The 14138-nt window shown below is 37.3% G+C and overlaps 1 long non-coding RNA gene across 1 annotated transcript; it reads right to left on the bottom strand.

The window, feature by feature from the left end:
* Positions 1 to 433: 433 nt before the first annotated feature.
* LOC144456185 (uncharacterized) lies at positions 434 to 3404 on the bottom strand. Its single transcript, XR_013485093.1, has 2 exons — positions 2759 to 3404; positions 434 to 1028 (listed from the first exon to the last, which is right to left on the bottom strand). It is a non-coding gene; the product is annotated as an uncharacterized LOC144456185 (long non-coding RNA).
* Between the last annotated feature and the right edge of the window lie 10734 nt (positions 3405 to 14138).

Raw genomic sequence — 14138 nt, 5'->3', positions numbered from 1 at the left:
ACCCCCAACCACAATCAGAGTACCACTCCCAGGGTTTCATTGTCTTTACCTGAAGTCTTCCTTTCCTTGTCACAAATCTCTCTCAATTATTTTTGTCCCAGATGAAAAAAAAAATCTAGTAAAGACTCTGGCTACATGCAAATTTACATTGGCCAAACATAATGTTTGTGATGTAAAACTTTAGGGGTACAATTTCAAGGTCATCATTTTACTGTAACTATTGGCTTCCCTTAAATCACTCTGTACTGTCATCAAATCAGGAGTTTCCTTCAATTATGCATATTAAACTCATTCACGTATTTCAACTCCTATTCAGCTCCTCCAATGTCCTCCTAAGAATTCACCACAAGAGGTCTACCTAAAATGCTTTAGGAGTTCCTCATGTTCTTCCAACATCACAGGGTTACCAATGATGAATTTGACTTTCCATCTATCAAGTCAACATGTATTTATTAAGTGCCTGCTATACTCCAGGCACCATGCTAAGTGCTGGGGGTTCAAAGAAAGGCAAAAGACAGCACCTGCTCTCAAGGAGCTCACAGTCTAATGACTTCTTACAACATTCAAACAACTATCTACAAACAAGATATATAAAAGATAAATTGGGGATAATCAAGAGAAGAAAGGCACTAGCATTGAGGAGGATAAGGAAGGATTCTTATAGAAAGCGGGATGTTATCCGCAATTTGAAGGAAGTCAAAGTATCCAAAAAGCAGATGAGGAAAGAGAGAGAATTTCAAGTGCAAGGGATGAGGAACTTGCCATTCTTTGTTCTTGCCAGATGACCATCTCTTTTCTTCCTGTCATACAATCCTTTAATGATATCTTTAACTCCTATTCTTCTTTGGAGTTCCTTGTTGATTGTATGTTGAAGCCTACTCATACCCACCATGTGCCTCTCTATTGTGACGTGATATTCATTTCTAGTTCTTCAAATGCAGTCCTATTCCATGTCTTGCTGCCATACAGCAACACTGGTTAAATGTTTGTACTGCATTGAAAAGATGGGTCTTTGCTTTCTTGGGAAGCTAGAGGTCAGCAAAAAAAAAAAGCCCTGAAATTTCTGGATAAATTCTACAATTTGTCACAATACACATTCTTAATCTACTTGGTCTTCTCATCATTGATAGACAGGCCAAACTAGTCTGAGTGATAACAGATCCCTTCCAAGAGGCTCTGCAATGTTCTGGGGCTTGATGCAATCAGCAAAATGTCATCCACAAATAGAGTCATCTAGAAGATCTCACTAGCCATGGGGAGTCACCTTTCAGCCTACTGAATTTCCTCCACCATAATGCAAGTCATTCTCTTTTACTTCTTTCCTGATGTTTCTTATCAAAGGGTCATTGAATAATTTCTGTTGTTCTATCTCCCAAGGAATCTTGAATGATTTTGATGTATGGGTAGTAGACATCTTTTTGAAAGATAGTCTATAATAGGGTATCTTGTTCCCCCAAACTATTTTTTTCATAATCAATAAACACTTTTCAAACAATAAACATATAAACAACAAATAATAAACATAGTTCAATTAATTGCAAAAGAAATAATTAACTGTTAAACATTGCTTCTGAAAGTATGATTCTTGTTTAATAATACCCTCAACAAGGATACACTTGTTGTGTGTAGAGAGAACTTTCAAAGATTTTGCGGACATGAGAAAGTAGGAACTGAAGTTTGGAGTTATTGATGTGCTCACTGTTGCCTTTTTTCAGTATTAATAATGCCTGGAATTTTTTCTGCCTTTTCATTATCTTACCCTCTTTCAGATATCTTGTATATAGGTCCCTTGATGCTCTCATAATTATATAGCCTCCACTATTGATCTGCCCTATACATACTTGATCCACTCCAGCTCTTTTTTTTTCCATCTTTGTTCTCTATAGCACCATGTCTACTTCCTTTATAAATTCATCTGGGATCATGATGTTTCCATTGTACTTGATGGAGAAAACAGGTTTGTTTGCTTTTTTCAAATGGTTCTTATAAATCTTTTCCATTTTTCTTCTTCTCATAGTCCATTCTCATATTAGAATGCCTTGAAGGACCACACACTTTCTCTATTATGACTCTTTGTTATCTTACAAAACTTAATTAGAAAATAAAAATGCTTTACTAGATTTTTATCCAAGATTAGATCCAATTTAAATTATTTGGCTAAAATTGACCAAATTCTAATACTAATGTATTTCAGTGAATGATTGCCATTTTTTATATATTAGTCTCTCATGAAACCACACATTTAACTAGCTGGTTTTCCCATAGTTCAATTTTTAGTTTTTAATTTCTTGCATCATTAGCCAAACCAAGATCAGGATTAGAAATACAAAACTATAATGTTACCACGTTTCTAATTTAGACTGAAGAAAAATTCAATGGAAAGAACTATTACATTTTAAATTCAATTTTCTTGACAAGAGATCTAGTTAATACTATTTGTGAGAATTAATTAATAATTGTTGTTCTGTTGTTTTAGTCATTTTCAGTCTTGTCTGACTTTCATGACCTAGTTTGGGGTTTTCTTGGCAAAGTGGTTTGTCATCTCCTTCTCCAGCTCATTTTACAGATGAGGAAACTGAGGCAAACAGGGTTAAGTGACTTGCCTTGGGTCACACAGCTAGTTAAATGTCTAAGACAAGATTTGAACTCAGGTACTCCTGAGTCAAGGCCCAGTGCTCTATCTACTGTGTCACCTAGCTGCTACATAATTATAATAATAACAATGATAACAACCAAGTAACATTTATATAGCACTTACTGTGAGCCAGGCACTGTGCTAAGAGCTTGCTCAGACATCAAAGACATCAAGGTCATCCACTGCATCTCAGGCCATCACCAGTTGTCTTGACTTTTGTATTATCACTGGACTTCAGTGACTCTGGAAGAGAAAATCAGACTGATCACTTTGCATGACTTTGCCTCATTTAAATCCAATTCACACACAAGTCAAGACATCAACTGTGATGTCATTGGTCCTCTTTGAAACACAACCACAGCTAATCACTTTGCAATTATTATCTCATTTGACTCTCACAAAAACCTGGAGAGTAGATGCTATTATTATCCCCATTTTACAGATGATAAAACTGAGGCAAATACCAGTTTTGTGACTTGCCCACAGTTACCCAGCTAGAAAATATCTGAAGTTAAATTGAACTCAGGTCCTCCTGACTCCAAGCCTGGCACTTTATCCACTATGCCACCTAATTGCCTCTATGTAACCAGCTAGCATTGCTAGAAAGGGATAACTTCTAACACTTCCTGTCATTTTTATACTTCTCTGGTATGTGAGCAGACCAAACCTGTTGAGCCTAAGATGCCAACTGAGATCTCAATCTCAAGACTACTGGTCTAAGCCATTAGAATGTAAGCATTGTGGATGAACCAATAGGTTGGTCATACATGTTGAGTCAATCACCAGGAAGTAGGTGGCATGGTAGTAGTACCTCCTATATGGCAGGCACTTATAAGATTAATGGATGGGTAAAAAGTCAAGTTCATGGTCCACAGGAGTTCTCAGTAAGTCTACAGCACCTAGGGTTGAAGGGACAATGAAATAGAGCTTCCCAAAGCCTGACGGCTAAGGAACATACAGCCTCAAGCCCACATGTGCCCCTCGAGGTCCTCAAGTGTAGCCCTTTGACTGAATCCAAACTTCACAGAACAAATCTCCTTAATAAAAGAATTTGTTCTATAAAACTTGGACTCAGTAAAAAAGGACCCAAGGACCTACAAGGCCACATGTGGCCTCAAGGCTGCAGGTTCCCCACCGCCCCACCCCCACCCCCACCTTAGAATCTTAGCAGGCAGAAGAGGTCCATGGAAATAGTTGTTCGAAGAAACTACTGGATGGGTTTCTCATGCATTTTAGGCTGAGGGAGCTCAGGGCTACCTGCACTGTTCACCAGATTTACTGGATTTAAATGGCCCTAGATCAAGAGTTCTTAATTTGTTTTGTGTCATGACCCCTCTGGCAGTCTGGTATAACTCATGGACCCCTTCTCAGAATAATGTCTTTAAATAATTGAAGAAAATGCTAAATTTTAATGGGACATTAATAAGATATAATTTTTCCCCATTCAAATTCACAGACCCTCTGAAATCAATCAACAAACCTTTATGGATCCATGGAACCCAGGTAAGGACTCCTGCCCTGAATAGGAGGCAGATAGGAGCCAGATAAGTAGCACAGTGGATGTAACACTGGGCCTGGAGTTAGGGAGCTCTAAGTTCAAGTCTGTCCTGAGATATGACTAATCCAGGGTAAGTCATTTAGTCTCTTTGCCTCAGTTTCCCCAACTGTCAAATTGAGATAATAAGAGCACCCAGCTCATAGAGTTATTATTATGATAAAATGAAAAGCACAGTGTCTGGCATATAGTAAGCTCTATATAAAAGCTTATTCCCTTCTCCTCATGGATAGTTTCTCCTGAAGTACTCATTACTTCAACTTCTAGCAGATATACCCATTATGGAAAGATAGGGGAAGCTAGAGGGAAATCCAAATGTATCCAGAAAATTGGGTTCCTATTCATTGTTATGTTGACCCTCCAAGGTTTAGACCTAAGCCCAAGACCTAGGCTTGAAAGAGGAGGCTCATTTTTTCCTAGTCTCTGTAAGGTCAGGTACCTTTCCCATGCTCCAAAACTCCCATAAACTTCCCATGAGTTTTTGTTTTTAAAGGAGGAAAAGAGTCAAGAGTCAGAAGTTGGGGGAAGACTAAATTTTGAATAATTGTTGTCTTCACTGAAACTTAGCTTTGGGTAATAATGACTTAGAAACACAAATCCCATTTCCCTACCATTGATCCATCCATTTATATGACACTATATGATAAACATTTTCATTTAGAGGTCTTTAATTGAGATGTTTTTAGGGGGATACAATTGTTTTTCTGCTTTGATATCAGGTAACGTGGGTGTTTTTCAAATCTAGGATATAAAGGATTTTTAAAATGATTCATAGAAGTCCCTTTAGTATTTTGGGGGTTTTTTTAGGCAGGGGATGGGGGGAGACACAGATAGACAAAGCTTCATATGAAATACCCCTTACTTACCCCTTTCTGACAGGGATTGTACTGACCTTAATAATACTGTCCAGATTTGAGCAGAAAATGGATTTAGAAGGATCTGGGAGTTATTAACTGCAATAGAAATCCTCAAAGCTTTTAAATCCTGTTTGCAGCTGCAAAAGAGAATTCTTAAAGCAGGATGCAAGGTGCTATTGTTAGAAGAATAGAGCCTCTGTTGGCAATTTGAAGCAAACTCCTTCCTTCCCTCACTCCTTCCTCCCAACCCCCACCAAGGGAAATAGGAGAATTTGGAGGGAATGCCAAGGGCTAACTAGCACCCTAATTAAAGGGAAACTCCCTCCTAATCTAAACATGGTGCTAAAGATGCTGGCTTATAATAGCTAATTACAAAATGCTAATATGCTCAATTACTACAAATAGTAGGAACAAAAGAAGAGGCTTACAATTAAGAACAAAAATTAGAAAAGAAAATGAAAGGTTTCTGAGTTGGGGGGGTGTCTAAAGAATATGCATTTGGGCTTATTCTAATGTTTGAGATGTTTTCCAGGTCCTTAAAGTTTAAAAATGTGGGGAAATATGAAGGCATGTCATTCCTACATACCATGACATCCAAATAATTTCCAGTAGAATATAAGATCCTATAAGAGCAGGAACTTTTGTACCATTGATATGTGATAGACATACAGATAGACATACAGATAGATAGATAGATAGATAGATAGATAGATAGATAGATAGATAGATAGACAGACAGACAGATAGATAGAAAGAAAGAAATATGCTTAGGGATATCAGTGCCTTGCATATAGAATCTAGTAAACTAATGTTTGTTCAATTAAATTTAATTTCACTAGAGGGAAAGTAAAGGATAAATGTGAAAAATTAAAACCAGATTTGCATAGCATCACAGAATTTAAAGGGCCTTTTCAAGTCATCGACTCTAATTTCCCACTTGAATGTAGAAATTTCCGCTAAGACAGGCCTGCAGGTGTCAGCTTGAGCAGACTTCATTTTAATTGTCTCAATTTCAATACTTCATCTGGAACTCAGGGTCAGTCAGAACTCTAGGACTTCTTTCACTACTGCATCAGAAACAGAAAAATAAAAAGTCAGAGTTGGGAGAGAACTCAGTCCACCTCTTCCACCCTGCGCTGTAAGAAATACTTCCTCTAAAATCCACTTGACACATTATTGTCCAGTCTTTGCTTGAAGATATCCACTGAGGCAGAATCCACTATCTCCCTAGGCAGCCTCTTCCACTTCTGAGTAGGTCTAATTGTCAATGAGTTTTTAGCTCCCGGCAAATCTCACCTACTTCTAATTGTTCTGTCTGAGGCCAATCAAAATAAGTCTAATCCCTCTTACCCATGATACCTCTTCAACTCCCTCAGAGCTTCTCTAAACAAATTATGATTTTGACCATGGTTCTGACTAATTTAGATTCATTTTATCTTTCTCTAAAAAGGGAATCCTAAAACTTCAGAAAGTCACAAAAATGTTCCACCCAATACCTTTCTCAAAGAAGATAAAAAGTTAGACTTAATTCTATTTAAGCTATATCCTCACTTTGGAAAAGATTCAGAAATGGTATACAGCATGTTTTGTGCTCATCTTGTACCCCTTAAGACACAATAATATATAATAAAGACCTGGCATAACACAGTCATCCAATAACCTACATGTTTGTCCTATTGCCCAACCAAAGAATTATAAAGAGAACCACTGTACTTTAACAATGTTGCTGTCTAAGTTATTACCCATTTGGAGCCAATAAAATAAGCAGACTTTTTTCCCAAGAGAGATTAGTATATTTCACTTTAAAATATTTCACTGTCAGATTCAAATGGCATTATAGCCATCATGAATTGGCAACAGTCCCAGAATATTGAGACTAATGACAGCAGATTCTATTGAGAGCTCACCACATGTCCAGTTATCAGTGTAAGCAGCCAGGACGTTAGCAAAGCAAAAGCACATTAAACCAATTAATTAGGGAAACTAACAAGAATACCCCATCATGAAAACTACAGCAAGACCAAAAGCTGAACGTTGAAACATGGCATATTAGTTAAGTAAAATAATCCACAGGTTGATCAACACCCCCAGAGAGTCCTTTCTTCATACCTCAATAGGCGCACAATAAAGGTATGTTGATGTTGACAGTGATGGGACTCACAAAAACAGCAACAGCAGTTTCAAGAACCTTAGAGTACTTTCATTTATAGGGATTGGAGAATACTTGGAAGTCAGGGAGACAGAGACAAGGTCAGGAGGGAAAGAAACTTTGAGACAAGATACATCAGTGCACAACATAAGAAACAAATCATCTGGCTGATTGTCCCTGCATTGAGGATGCTGACCATTAGCCACAGAGGTTTGGGTCCTCTGGTGAGCCCTCATAATTCTGTTACAAACACCTTAAAAGACTTACCTCATTTTGAAGAACAAGCCATATATGGTAGGCTTTATCTAACCACAAAACTAAGCAGGAGATAGTCCTAGGATTTGCTGTGATATCCTAATTATGCTACTTCATGGATGTTACCTTCCTATTTTAACTTTTGACATGTCTTTCTCAGCTTCCCTATCCTGACTCCAATCAACTGTGTTTGGTTTGAACCCTCCAAGCTAACCATTGCTAAGATTCAGCTTCTGCTCCTTCCTAAGTCTTATTCCTGCATTGTATTTTTGAATGCCAGCCCTGGTACTTACTGATCCAATCTGTTCCATGGTTACTCAAGACTTAGAAAACATAGTGGCCATGGAGAAAGACTGGAAGTGCTATATGTAATTTCAAATTATCAACAGGGGAAAAATAGAGGGACTTGTGAAACCTTACACAAATCTGTGGAGGATCTCTGATCTAGTAGAGAACTTTGGTTGTGGGAACTCCCTCAACCAAGGTAGATCACAACCCATCGATGACTTAAAAAAAAGAAAACTCCTGGAGATTTTCCCAACGTCCATAGAGGTTAAATGACTTGCTCAGGTTGACAGATAATAATAATAAATGCCAGAGACAGGTCTTGAACCAGGTCTTTCTGACTTCAAGCCCCACACTCCATGCCCTGTGTAACACTGACTCTATTGTAAAACTATACCAAAATAAACCCTCTTCTACTAGAAGACATTAGTTCATTTCCATAAGTCCCTTAAAACATTCTTCTAGATATTAGCCTTTACAAGATGGAGAAACTGAGAGGTGATTGCCTTCATTCAGAAACTCAGAGGCAAATCCAGGAAAGTAACACATGAGGTTTTAAAACCTAGAACTGTACTCTTTCCTCCAAACATTTGTTTTCTATTAAAAGAAAAACTTTTGGAACAGAAAATAGAATTGGGTAGCAAAATAAATAAAGTCCTATACAACTTTTCCTTCAATAGGAATTAATACTTCAATCAACCATTGCAAACTATACAAACAATTTTTGGTGTAAAAGAGTTATCTTCCTCAGTACCTTTCTTAAATCACATATCACTAAGGCCTTATAGCCATATGGGGCAAAGCATGGCAATACTACCTACGATTCCCAAGGCCCTCTGAGATCTGAAATCAAAGAGGAAATGAACAAGATTCCAAGGAATCTCAGAACCCAGAGGATGGTGCTCTATCAGAGTATACCAAGAATACAGGTGTCTTGTGACTCATCAACTGAATGAGAGTCTTTCCAAGTTAGTAATTTGATTCAGTAAAGCAAATATTTATGATTTTTCTCACTGCATGAAGGGCTCTGTATTAAGGTGCTGGAAGAGATGTGATGTTTACATAAGGTATGATCCTTAACTTCATGGAGCTTATGGTAAAGAAAAAAGTATTTTAATATGACTTTAATAAAAATAACTTTAATATAAAAGGATAAAATATTAGAATATATAACAATGCATAATAAAAAGTCAAACTAGCTCTCAGTCCTCAGCAACATCCTTACATTTCTGAAGTCACAGTAGCAGAGTGGGTGAAAAAAAGCTGGCAGAAAGTTCAAAGAATCACTGTCCTTAGACCTTCCATAAACATTGATTTAATTTTTGGTACCTTTTCATGCTTGACTTTAGTCCAATTACTGAGAAGATGATGTACTGCTTGAGTGCCTGAGCCACAACTGTGTTGATGATATCTTTACCATAAATAAAGCCAAAGTGAACGAAGAAATTGCACCTAAGGGGGAATGATTCCTTTCAAGCTCTTCTCAAAGAGTCGAATAAGGAAGCTGTAGAGTTTGGTTTTGTCATGTACCCAGAGCCAACAAAAAAATGCTTAAAGTGCATATCACTGGTCAGGCACTGTGCTAGGTGATGGTAATCAAAAATACAAAAATTAAACCATTTCTACCCTCAAGAAGATTATATTCTATTGGGATCATCTTGCTTTGCAGAGATCACTAAGAAGACATTACGGTTTGTGTGCAGAGTATTCAAAAGTAAGGGTGGGGAGGTGAATCTATAAACAATTTGATGAAGTCTTCCAAACCAAAGCAACATGTATACCATGATATTCAGTGACTTCACTGTAAAAGTAGACATATAGGAGGGTAGAAAATATGATTTGACAGAAAAAATTAAAGAGGTCTAAAATTTCATATTATATTCATATATATAATATGTATATATATATAATATATATAATATCTATATATCGTGAATACTTTTTTCAAGAAAGTAATTTCAGAATCAACTCTGTGTTAAGCCAGATAACAGTCTGGCTAGAGCAAAGATTAAAAAAAAATTAGAAGAAAAAATCAATTGGTAAATATTGCATTGTAGTAGCTCCAAACTAATTGATTTAAATAAGCTAATGAATCTAAAAAGGCAGAAAATGGTTTAAAGCAAAGACTTAGCCTTTTAATATAATCACATCTTAGAAGTCATACCTATGCTAAATAATCACCACAAGGAGTATTAAGGACCATTGAAATTGCCTCAGCCTCAGGGCAGTTAGGTGGCCCAGTGGATAGAGCACCAGCTCTGCAGTCAGGAGGACCTGAGTTCAAATTCAGCCTCAGACCAGACACTTGACACTTACTAGTTGTGTGATCCTGGGCAAGTTACTTAATCCCAATTACCTAAAAAAAGTTGCCTTAGCCAGCAGAGTTATCCACATTGCCAAACAGAGACATGGAATTCAGGCTGTAGAGCCACAGACTTGGCAAAAAAAAAAAAAAACATTACAGAAGAGGCTGAAAGAAGATCACAAATGGAATTACTTCACAATATCACAAAAGAAATTGAGAGAAAAATAGACCTACACAATGTTTTATATAAGACCCAGATAAATCAGTCATCATGAGACCACTTGTTGTCTGGAAGGAAAACAAATAGATATGAAATAGAACAGATCTTACAATATTTATATAACAATCTATTCTCATCAGTAACAAAGATAAAAAGAACATTTGGAATCTACTGAACAACAAAAAAAGCAAAGTCGAGAATATGTGACAAAATACATACAGAAGAAATTCATGCTAGAGGCAACACAGTTTTAAAGGCATTATTTGATCGTTCAAGATATGTCAAAGAAGCGAAGATTTCAAAAGTAAAAATTTTAAAAAAGCAAAGATGGACCGTTTACCTAAAAAAGAGACCGAGAGGACCATAGCACCAAGGATGCATATGTCTATATTCTTATCTTTATAAAAATCTATAAATGAATCAAGTTATTCCACAAGTATTTATGTGTCTACTATGTGCCAGACATTATTCTAGGCACTGAGATACAAGTACTAAGAATGAAATGAGCTCTGTTCACAATAAACTTACATTCCAATCAGGAAGAGAAAAACATACAGAAATATATACAGCATAAATGTAACATTAATAAATACAAATACGTGTAGTAGTTAAATACAAGGTAGTTTAGGAGGGAGGGTATTAGCAGTTGGGTGAGGGCATTGGGGATATCAGAAAAGGCTTCATCTACAAGAAGGTGCTTGAGGTGCATTCTATGGGAAGAAAGGGACTTCATTAGGAAGAGGTAAGGAGGGTGTGTATTTCAGACATAACAGCCAATGCAAAGGCATGGACACAGGAGCTGGAATGTCATGTGTTGTTGTTCACCCTTCATTTCTTAAGGCATCACAAGTGATGTCTTGACCTGCATGCAAATTGGATTTAAATGACACAGAGTTGTGCAAAGTCATCGGCCTCACTTTCTCTTCCAGAGTCATCAAAGTCCAGCAGCAAAACATAAGTCAAGACAACTGGTGGTGGCCCAGGATGCAGTGGATGACCATGGTGTCTTTGATGTCTTACCAAGCTTTAAGTGCTGAACGGCATCTGCTTCATGGCCATTTGAACAAGTTGCTCTCATCCACCCATTCCACCACGCTTGGGGCAGACATCCCCCTAACTAACCTATGGGTTTGAGGCCTGTCAGCTACCCTTAACCTAGTTTAGCCTGTCTGCCAAAACCGTTTTACCAGGGTGTGACCACTGTACATGCTACAGCTTCTTGGAGCCACAGGTGCAAGTTGGGTGAAAGTGAACAGCAAAGGTGGATGAGCAGCACTGCAAAGGGCTCAACAAGCCCTCACCCCCAAGGTGCTAATTCTCCCTGAATACTCCATATACTCCAGTGCCATGTATAAGGAGCATAGAGGAAGAGTTTTGTTGTCCTACACAATGCAGGAGGAGGAATAAAGTTGCTTGAGACTGGAAAGATAGGTTGGAGCTACATTAAGTCGTATTTTCAAAGTTAAATAGAGGAATATAAGTTTTTAACCTCAGAACCATAAGAAGCCCCTGGAGTTGGTTGAATAGCACTAAAGGCATCCCTCATGAATACAGGAGAGGAGAAACAGTAGGCTTTAGCAGATAATTTTCTACATTAGATCATATTATCACAATCAGACAAGTGAATGAAAGGTACAGAGAATACAAGATTCCACTGCTTCTGCTCTATTTCTTTACAAGAAGTATTTTTATGCTGTTCATAGCCTCAAAAATGGTGTTGCCTTGCATAAATTAAAATGATGCCCTTTTAAATGTAGATGCAACAATTAACTTTCGTAAATCATCTTCTGAGGGCCAACATTAAGCAACGCATCAAAAGGGACACACATCTTCACCAAAAGTGAAAAGAGAATGTCTTGAGCAGATTTCAGATAGCAAAGAGATTCCTTAAAGATGGTGAAATTCTCCAAATTCTCTAAATTATAAATGACATTACGTTGATCACATCAAGCCTCAGACAACCATTAGGATTCTTTGAGGGATATTAGTGAAAAAAAGGTGGATGAAAATATTTATTGTCCAAATTATGACATTCATTTATATGGGAAGTCCATTGAGTTAACCCACTGCTGTATGTTTGTATATCGCTTGGATGGGTGTTGCAAATGGACAATAATCTAGATCTAGAATTGAATAGAAAAAGATTAGGCTGGATTGCATTTAAGAAGTTGAAAGCTGTTTGCTTCCATTACCACCAATGCCCATCTTTTTACCACAAGCACTTTCTTAGTGATTCTATCTGGATATAATTTAAGGACCACCACAACCTCAAAATAACCAAAATTGCAAGAGACAATGTAGAAGGATGAATGGAATGTGTAGGCAAGCTGTAGAATGTTGCCAATGATAATTAGCATGTGAGAAGCAGTGAAAGATAAAAGCACGGGTGTGTATGACTGAAAATGGAAGTATGACAGTAGTGTAGCAAGAGAGAACAGCTCAAGTACTGCACAAAATGATCCAAAGAACCAGAAGACCTTCAGTACCATGGATAGATCACCTATGGCTTAGTCTTCTATCATCTTTTTTTTTTTTGAGATGCAAAGAAATGTTTTTATTGCAAGCATAGTGAACAGAGAAAAAATATCTTCACACACAGGGTTACTGATCAGTCTTCTGGTAACTTGTCCAGTTTTTCATTGGTTTTAAAGCATGTTATCTTGCTTATTGTGAATCAGGTATATCTCATCTCTCCTACATGGGACATTTTCTTGAGAACAGACAGGTAATATTGCATGTAGCCCAAAACATCTTCAAAAGCTACATCATCTACCTAGGCCCTAGCTTGGCTGGAACAAAAGTGAGGTAAACTGGATAGAGTTCTGATGGGGAAAAACTACAAGTAGTCCTCAGCCATGCATCTTTGTTTTGTTGCTAAGGAGGGACATTCTGCCAACCTGAAAAAGAATATAGTCCCACATCTTGCCTTCTTTTACATTGGCACTTCTTGTCCACATGTACATGTTGTCCAGGTTTACCCCAGACACCAATTGAAAGACAGAGAGACTACTTAACCTGAATTTTTCTTGGAGAACAAAGTAATATCACAGAGAATCTTCTATTTTGCCAATTAGGACCTATAGCCACTCCCAAGAGCTTCTTCACAGATCATGAATGGTTAGCCTTACTGAGAGAAGAAATAGAGCAGGGAATAAATTAATGGAAAGTCATGGACAAGAATTTAATAAGATGAAAATGCTTGGAAGTGTCTATTTCAATGGAAGGAATAGTGATAGGTAGATAGATCGATGGATGGAGAGAGAGAGAGAGAGAGAGAGAGAGAGAGAGAGAGAGAGAGAAAGAATCATGATTACTTTGAGTTCTCAAAAAGAACTGCACAATGGATATATTAGAAGAATGGAAGCAAAGGGTTAATGAGGTTTGATGGTAAAAATATTGTTTATAACAAGAAATATCCATTAAGATTTCATGGAGGAGGTGCATTTGAGTTTATTTTAAAGGACAGATAGAAAGTTAACGTGCAAAGAGAAAAAAATAGGAATGGAAGAGTATAAACAAAAGTATAACAAAGTACATAGCTTAGACTTAGAAAAGTAGGTTTCACAGAAATGGACATCCTTTAAAATATTGAATTAGTCCATGTATTCCTCTTTTTGTGTGAGGGAAGACATATTTCCTAGTTGTAGAAAGAAGAAGAGTTTCCCTTTCCTCCTCCTAGATTCCCCCTTAACCCAGATTTACTTTGTCACTTAGAAAATCAGTTGGCCCTCCTTTGTGCTATACTCATGCTTTGTGCATGGTGTCTCATGGAGCACCCTTTAGTTGCAAAGGAAAGAGATATTATTTTGAAAAGCCTGAGTGTGTCTCTCCAAAGAATCTGAAGTGAATATTTCTCTGGCTATATTCACATTCTCCT

The sequence above is a fragment of the Phascolarctos cinereus genome, unplaced genomic scaffold (genome assembly GCF_003287225.1).
Source record: "Phascolarctos cinereus isolate Bilbo 61053 unplaced genomic scaffold, phaCin_HiC Scaffold_3;HRSCAF=262, whole genome shotgun sequence".
In the NCBI taxonomy this organism is placed as follows: Eukaryota; Metazoa; Chordata; class Mammalia; order Diprotodontia; family Phascolarctidae; genus Phascolarctos; species Phascolarctos cinereus.
The sequence above is the reverse complement of the archived record's forward strand: the minus strand, read 5'-3'. Positions and strand labels throughout refer to the sequence as shown.